This window comes from Hippopotamus amphibius, chromosome 15, assembly GCF_030028045.1.
Source record: "Hippopotamus amphibius kiboko isolate mHipAmp2 chromosome 15, mHipAmp2.hap2, whole genome shotgun sequence".
In the NCBI taxonomy this organism is placed as follows: domain Eukaryota; kingdom Metazoa; phylum Chordata; class Mammalia; order Artiodactyla; family Hippopotamidae; genus Hippopotamus; species Hippopotamus amphibius.
Genome location: NC_080200.1, coordinates 26,171,914 through 26,180,793, shown reverse-complemented (window position 1 = coordinate 26,180,793; position 8,880 = coordinate 26,171,914).

The following is an 8,880-nucleotide window of genomic DNA, read 5'->3' as shown; positions in this document are numbered from 1 at the left end:
CTATTTTATACTACTTATGTACTATATAAAAAGTTTCATCCACAAATTTCAAATGAATGTTAGGAAATTTTTAAATGTCATAACACTTAGTTTAACTTCCTAAAATTTTAGGAGGGATTGAAATTTAGCTGTCTGTCCATTGTTTTTTACAGAAACAAATCTTAGAGAGATTCTAGATTATTAGAAAGTTATGAATATGCTGGGAAAACAGAAGGAGAAATAGAAAAAATAAAAATTGAAAACAAAAATGAAAAGTTGTTGCTCTCAGTTTCTCTATACTGCTGCTCAGTCTTTGCCTGGATCTTGATTTCCACATCATTCAATGCAAAAATCAGTAGGTAACCACCATCTGCTTTGTTCTTACATAGTAGATTGTATTTTCTAATCTATGGTGGCAGAAAGCAGATCAGTGTTTTCCTGAAGACCAGCAGAAGGCACAGGAGAGAAATGACAAAGGGATACAAGGAAAATTGGGGAATGATGGATATATTCATTATGTTGACACTTTCACTGTTTATACCTGTGTATAAAACATTTTAAAGCCCCCAAACAAAACATATCAAGTAGTTTATTTTAAAATAAAAACTACATAGGGACCTCAAATTTTCATATTATACCAGAGTAGAAAACCTCAGGGATATCTTGATAAAATGTTTCCCAGGTAGAGCTTCATAAACGGTGTGGAGTGAGCAAGAAGAGACAAAAACCAAAACCAGCATTCTAAGGGTGGTCAGTGAGGTCTGATCAGGAAAGACCACCAGGGCCAAAGTCAGATTTAGTGATTCCATGCAGTGAGGGAAGGCATCCAGACAAAAGGGGGAAGGAAATCATCACTTCTTTGTATACCTTTGTATATTCTCATCTAAGGAGTCTGAGGGTAGTCCGGGAAGCATAAGACAGTTTCAGATTGATGCTGTGTCTGAGGCAGGATTAGGAGAAGCAAGAATTAATCCAAAATTGGGTGTGGTCATGAGGCAAGGGTGGTTTAGCAATTGGGTATTCCAGGAAATGCATGATACAGTAAAGAAGATCTGAGACAGCAGTGATTTGAAACAGGAGTCATTAAAAGGTGGGATGAGGGGTATTTTGGCATTTCACAGCTTCTGCATGACCTTGGGCTAAACAATGTTTCTCATTAACTTTGCAGCTATATGTATCTGTGTCGGTCCTCCCCATGTGTTATCAGCAGAGATGACTTGTGTCTGTTTATTTTTATTTTACAGTCCTTGTTGATTTATACACTTCTATATTGGACACCAGTGCAGCTTTGGGAGGAAAGTAAAGGGTCAGCTGATTAGGGAGGTAAGATGTGCTGTATTGCGGGTTCAGGGAAAGTAGAGAAGGCCTTGGGCTGGAGCAAGGCAGGATGTTGGAACTGAGATTCTTGGATACAGCCAGAAACTTCAAGAGGCTATGCAACCATTAAAATTACAGATTAGGAGAAAAAAATGCCCATCCATTCAGGAGACAAAAAGATGGTTTAATTTACCCTGGTTTCTGCATGGGGTCTCCCCAAAGATAACATTGGATAACATCACACATATATCTCATTATAATAGATGTTTGAGAGAATCTTACAGTGTGAATATACCATTTTACCCAGCCAATCCCCTATCAATGAACTTTATGTCACTTGTAATTTTTGGCTATTACAAATTATGTTGCAATGAGCTTTCTCATAATTATCTCCTTTATTATATGTGTCATTCGTATTTTTTTTCTGAATTATCTTTTCATATCCCTGGGCAATTTTTAAAATGTTTAACTGATTTTTCTATTTTTAATAAGTAAATTTTTACATTTATGAGGATATTAATTCTTCATCTATCAAATACGTTCTTCCACTTTCCTACATTGTCTGCTAAATATACTTGATTTTGAATTTTCTTATAATGAATTCTAAAATACTGATTCATTTTGTTGTACAGCAAAAATGGCACAACAGTGTAAAGCTATTATATTCCAATAAAGAGCTTAAAAAAAAAAAAAAGAATAGATACATGTATATGTATAACTGAATCACTTTGCTGTACACCTGGAACTAACACAACGTTGTTAATCAACAATACTCCAATATAAAATAAAAGTTTAAACAAATAAATAAGTAAAGGGAAAAAAATTATATCATGGGTGGCCTGACATCATAAAGATGTCAATTCTCCCTCAATTAAACCATAAATTTAATGGAATCCCAAATACAAATAGTAACTTTTTAATAATTACAAATGCTGGTTTTGAAATCCATATGAAAATGTTAAACAAAAAAGTATATGCAGGGAAGTTCTGAAAATGGTGAATAGTGAATGGGGTTTAGCCCTTTTCAATAGTAAAACACACTATAATGATGCAATTTTTATAAATGTTGCATTAGCAGAGGAATAAATAGATCAATGATGAAAGAGTCCAGCAATTGACTCAAGTGCATTTTGTAGTTTAGTATATGAAAAAATTAACATTATATGTTTTGGGGGAATAGATGAATAATTTCACAACTCCTCCTGGCATAATTGGTTAGTCATTTGAAAAAAGTAATTTGGATCACAGTCTCTAAACTCAAAATTCATTAAGAGTTATCCTAAATAACAATAAAAGAGAATTTCATGTTAAAAAAAAAGGCTGAGAAGCATAAAGTGGCCTGTTCGATATATTACAATATGCCATTTTAGCCTTCTATAAACATTCTTTATAACTTCTTTTCTTGACATATGCTGTAATTTTCATTTGAATACATACCTAAGAATGAAGTTATTGGGCTAAGTGGAGCCATATTAATATAGTTGTCATACACTGAGATGATGGATGGTAACTAAACTTGTTGTAATTACTTTGCAATACATACATATATCAATTCATTATGTTGTACACCTTAAATGTACATGATGCTATATGTCAAGTATATCTCAATAAAACTGGAAAAAAAATTAGCAAACAATTTCAAGAAGTGGCTAATCAATTTTCAATCCCATCAACAACGCATGAGTGTTCCAATTGTTCCACGTCCCATTCCATACTGTCCATCTTAATTTTAGCCACACTGTTGTTGGCAGGAGGAGGTAGGAGGTGGCAGGGGTTGTGCTAGTGGTGTGTCCATTGCTAAGAGTGAGGAATACTATTTCAGGAAGTGCTGACTCTCCCTGAAGACTTCCCCGTACAACTCAACAGCCAGATTGTACCAAATGCCAATTTCTTACTTAGTCAGTGGCAGAGGGAAGGGAATGATGACTGGCATAATATGAATAATTGGAAATTAGGAATTAAGAATTCTGTCACCTTCCTCTCAGGTGACAGAACAGCCTTTGTTAATATCTGGTCTTTTCTGTCACACGGACCAGTTAAAGGACACTGTGAGTGGATGTGTGCAACTTGTGCACCATCAGCTTCGCCCCAGAGCATCGCCTGTCCAGGCTAATACAGCGATTCATGGTTCACAGAGCAGCACTTGGGATGTAATGAATGGCGGAACTGTCACAAAACACTCAGAGGCAGGTATTGCTTTCCCATTTTACAGCAGAGCAAGCTGAAAACTGAAGTGAGTTTTCTTCTTCACAAAGATACTATTCAGACCCTCAAAGGCCAAGTCAAGTGCCCCTTATGTGAACTAAGGAGAATAGAAAGACACACTCAGGGAGTCCCATGTATTTCCAGGTGAACGACTAGATGAGTCTGCTAAAGCTGCCAGAACAGAATACTGCAGACCCAGTGCTTTAAACAAGAGAAATATGTTTTGTTAAAGTTCTGGAGACTAGAAGCCTAAGATCAATGTGTCCCCAGGACTGGTTTCTCCTGAGGCCTCTCTTCTTGGCTTGTAGACAGTCTCCTTCTCCCTGTCCTCACATGGGCATCCCTCTGTTTCTGTCTGTGTCCTACTCTCCTCTTATATGTGTTAATGAAAATAATCAATAAAGAATCTATGATAGGAATGGAACAAAGTTTTATTTGAGCCAAACTGAGGACTACAGCCTGGAAGACAGCCTCTCAGAGAACTCTGAGGAAATGGTCTGGAGAAGCATGATTTTTAGCACAGTTTTGTGTCTTATCAGAACAAAGAATATCAAACAAGTCAGGGATACCTTCCTTCGCGGTTTCGAAAAAACCAGACCAACACATACACAGCAAGTCAGGGTGGTCTTGGTACGTGGAAAGGGTGTCTTACCACTGAAGGAGGACCAGCAGTGGCATCCCAGGAAGGGAAGCATCTAATCTTCATTCTTAATGTGGACATTCCTTACCTCTGGTCAATATACTCTTTAATAAAGCAGGTATACAATGTATGTTTGATAGGCCACAAAGAGACTATTCTGGTTAGCATAAACTTCAAGTTAACTCATGTATAAGCCAGAATAAACTTTCCCATACCTCAATATGTGAAAATTTCTTTCATCATAAAGACATCTGTCATATTGGATTACAGCCCATCCTAGTGACCTCATTTTATCTAATTCCTCTTTTTAAAGGCCATATCTCCAAACACAGTCACATTCTGAGGTCCTGGGAGTTAGGGCTCCAACATGCGAATTTTTGATGGGACACAGTTCATCACATGATAGGAGGTTACTGCTCACTAGCTAGTGAAGAAGAAAGTCAAGGACAGTACCAGGGAGGTGAGTGTTGGAATGAAGGAAAGGAGAGGTAGAAGGAAATTTAATAGGGCTGACAAGGTGACTAGTTGCGAACGCTAAGAAAGACTCTGGGATTCTGTCTGGAGCAAATAAGATATTTGTTGTGATATTGTGATTTCTAATTAGAAATATATTTTTGGCTTTTTCCCATTCCTGGCACAGAGCTCCTAAACCCTGGGGATTTCCTAAGTGCTAAGAGCAATAAAAAGTGTCTTGTATGTTAATGAGATGACTTTTGGAAATTCCCCGAGGATGGGGACTGATTGCCAGGGTTGGAACTTTCAGTTCCACTTCCCTAGGGAGCAGAGAGGGGCCGGAGGTTGAGTCAGTCACCAATGGCTAATAATTTCATCAATCATGTCTCTGTAATGAAGACTCCATAAGAAAACAAAAAAGGCAAGGCTCAGAGAGCTTCCAGGATGGGGAACACATGGAGGTGCTGGGAAGGTGGCATGCCTGGAGAGGGCATGAAAGCTCTGCCCCTCTTCCCTATACTTTGCCCTGAGCATCTCTTCCATCTGGCTGTTCCTGAGTTACATCCTTTAACAATAAATGTACAACCTAGTAAGTAACGTGTTTCTCTGAGTTCTCTGAACTGCTCTAATGTCCCTGAGGAGGAAGTTGTGGGAACCGCCAATCTATAGCCAGTGGGTCAGGAGCACATGTAACAACTTGAACTTTCAGTTGGTGTCAAGTGGGAGTGGGGGTGTCTGTAGGACTCAGACCTTAACCTGTGTGATCTGATGTTGAGTTGAATTGTCTGACACCCATTCAGTGCCCATGGAGAACTGAATTAATTGCTTGGTAGTGTGGGGAAAAAGTCCACATTATAGAACTGGGTGCAGAATCATAACAGAATATAACTACCTTGCATCTTGAATTTCCTCTTAATTTTTGAAGTTAATTCTCCACGTCAGTGTATATATAGCTGCCTCATTCTTTATTAATAACTCCATGTGATCTCTTGAATGAATGCATAATAATTGCTTAATCAGTCTCCTGTTAATGCACATTGAGGTGGTTGAAAATGCATCATGATGGTTAAGAGCACAGACTGAAACCCCTTGGCTGGATTTGAAATCCAGCTTCTCAGGTGCATAACCTTGGGTAGGTTACATATCCTCTCTGGTCTTCAGTTTCTTCATCTCTGGAATAAGAATATGAATATCTATACCATGGTTTATGGTGAGGATTAAATGAGCTAATGCACATACAGAACTTATAATAGCACCCAGCACCTAGGAAGTTCTGTATCCAGCATCAATCATCTGATATTATTATTTACAGTTTTGCTTTTACAAATAATGCTGCCATGGATTTCATTCTGCCTGCTTCATGTCACACAAGTTCAGTACTCCATGCCCCAGAACTGGGATGGTTAGGTATGCACACTAAAGGGCAGGTATACTAAAGCTTTGATATTATTAACTTTCACTTCTCAGAGGAGGAATCAATGTGAATTTCCACCAACAGTACCTGTAAGTGCTATTTCCGCATACTAGTCCCAGTGCAGTGTGTTATCAACTTCTTGATCTTTAGTTTCTACTTGCATTTCTCTTATTATGAGTTCATTTGAGCATATTTCATGTTTTAAGAGCCATGTGTGGATTTCCCTGGTTGTGCAGTGGTTAAGAATCCACCTGCTCATGCAGGGGACACGGGTTTGAGCCCTGATCTGGGAAGATCCCACATGCTTTGGAGCAACTTAGCCCATGAGCCATAACTACTGAGGCTGTGCTCTAGAGCCCATGAGCCACAACTGTTGAGCCCAGCAGACACAACTACTGAAGCCCGTGCTCCTAGAGCCAGTGCTCTGCAACAAGAGAAGCCACCGCAATGAGAAGCCCGTGCACTGCAAAAAAGAGTAGCCTCTGCTTGCTGCAACTAGAGAAAACCCGCATGCAGCAATGAAGACCCAATGCAGCCAAAAATAAATAAATAAATTTATTAAAAAAAAAAAAAGCCATGTGTGTTTCCTTTTCTATGAGCTGTTGGTCATTTTTCTTTTAGATTTTAATGTGTCTCATATCTACTTTATACTTTCTTCCTGTTATTACATATATTCTGGATATTAGCTCTCAGTCTGTGATATTTTTTTTCCTTTTTGTTGTCTTCTGACTAGTTAGGAGTCATTGAACAGGTCACTTTATGCTTCTCAGCCTTTTTTTTTTAACATGAAATTCTCTTTTATTGTTATTTAGGATAACTCTTAATGAATTTTGAGTTTAGAGACTGTGATCCAAATTACTTTTTTCAAATGACTAACCAATTATGCCAGGAGGAGTTGTGAAATTATTCATCTATTCCCCCAAAACATATAATGTTAATTTTTTCATATACTAAACTACAAAATGCACTTGAGTCAATTGCTGGACTCTTTCATCATTGATCTATTTATTCCTCTGCTAATGCAACATTTATAAAAATTGCATCATTATAGTGTATTTTACTATTGAAAAGGGCTAAACCCCATTCACTATTCACCATTTTCAGAACTTCCCTGCATATACTTTTTTGTTTAACATTTTCATATGGATTTCAAAACCAGCATTTGTAATTATTAAAAAGTTACTATTTGTATTTGGGATTCCATTAAATTTATGGTTTAATTGAGGGAGAATTGACATCTTTATGATGTCAGGCCACCCATGATATAATTTTTTTCCCTTTACTTATTTATTTGTTTAAACTTTTATTTCATATTGGAGTATCATTGATTAACAATGTTGTGTTAGTTCCAGGTGTACAGCAAAGTGATTCAGTTATACATATACATGTATCTATTCTTTTTTTTTAAGCTCTTTATTGGAATATAATAGCTTTACACTGTTGTGCCATTTTTGCTGTACAACAAAGTGAATCAGCTGTATTTATACATATAGCCCCATATCCCCTCCATCCTGTTACTCCTTCCCACCCTCCCTATCCCAGCCCTCTAGGTCATCACCCGTCATCGAGTTGATCTCCTTGTGTTATGCAGCAGCTTCCCACCAGCTATTTATTTTACATTTTGTAGTGTATGTATGTCAATGCTACTCTTTCAGTTAGTCCCAGCTTCCCCTTTGCCCCCCACCCCATGTCCTCAAGTCCATTCTCTACATCTGCATCTTTATTCTTGCACTGTCACTGGGTTCATCAGTACCATTTTTTTAGATTCCATATATGTGAGTTAGCATACGTTATTTGTTTTTTCTTTCTGGCTTACTTCACTCTGTGTGGCAGACTCTATGTCTATCCACCTCACTACAAATAACTCACTTTCATTTCTTTTTATGGCTAATATTCCATTGTATATATATGCCACATCTTCTTTATCCATTCATCTGTTGATGGACATTTAGGTTGTTTCCATGTCCTGGCTATTGTAAATAGTGCTGCAATGAACATTGTGGTACATGTTTCTTTTTGGATTATGGTTTTTTCAGGGTATATGCCCAGGAGTGGGATTGCTGGCTCATATGGTAGTTCCATTTTTAGGTTTTTAAGGAAGCTCCATACTGTTTTCCATAGTGGTTGTACCAATTTACATTCCCATCAACAGTGCAGGAGGGTTCCCTTTTCTCCACACTCTCTCCAGCATTTCTTCTTTCTAGACTTTTTGATTATGGCCATTCTGACCAGTGTGAGGTGACTTGTGGCTTTGACTTGCATTTCTCTAATGATTAGTGATGTTGAGCATCTTTTCATGTGTTTGTTAGCCATCTGCATGTCTTCTTTGGAGATATGTCTATTTAGGTCTTCAGCCCATTTTTGGATTGGGTTATTTGCTTTTTTGATATACACCCAAGAGTTGGATTGCTGGGTCATATAATAGCTCTATTTTTAGTTTTTTAAGGAATCTCCATACTGTTTTCCATAGTGGCTGTATCAAGTTATATTCCCACCATCAGTGCAGGAGGGTTCCATTTTCTCCATGCCCTCTCCTGCATTTATTGTTTCTAGATTTTTTGGTGATGGCCATTCTGACTGGTGTGAGGTGATACCTCATTGTGGTTTTGATTTGCTTTTCTCTAATGATTAGTGATGGTGAGCACCTTTCCATGTGTTTATTGGCAATCTGTATGTCTTCTTTGGCGAAATGTCTATTTAGGTCTTCCACCCATTTGTGGATTGGGTTATTTACTTTTTTGCTATTAAGCTACATGAGCTGCTTGCATGTTTCAGAGATTAATCCTTTGTCCGTTGCTTCATTGGCAAATATTTTCTCCCATTCTGAGGGTTGACGTCTTATCTTGTTTATGGTTTCTTTTGCTGTGCAAAA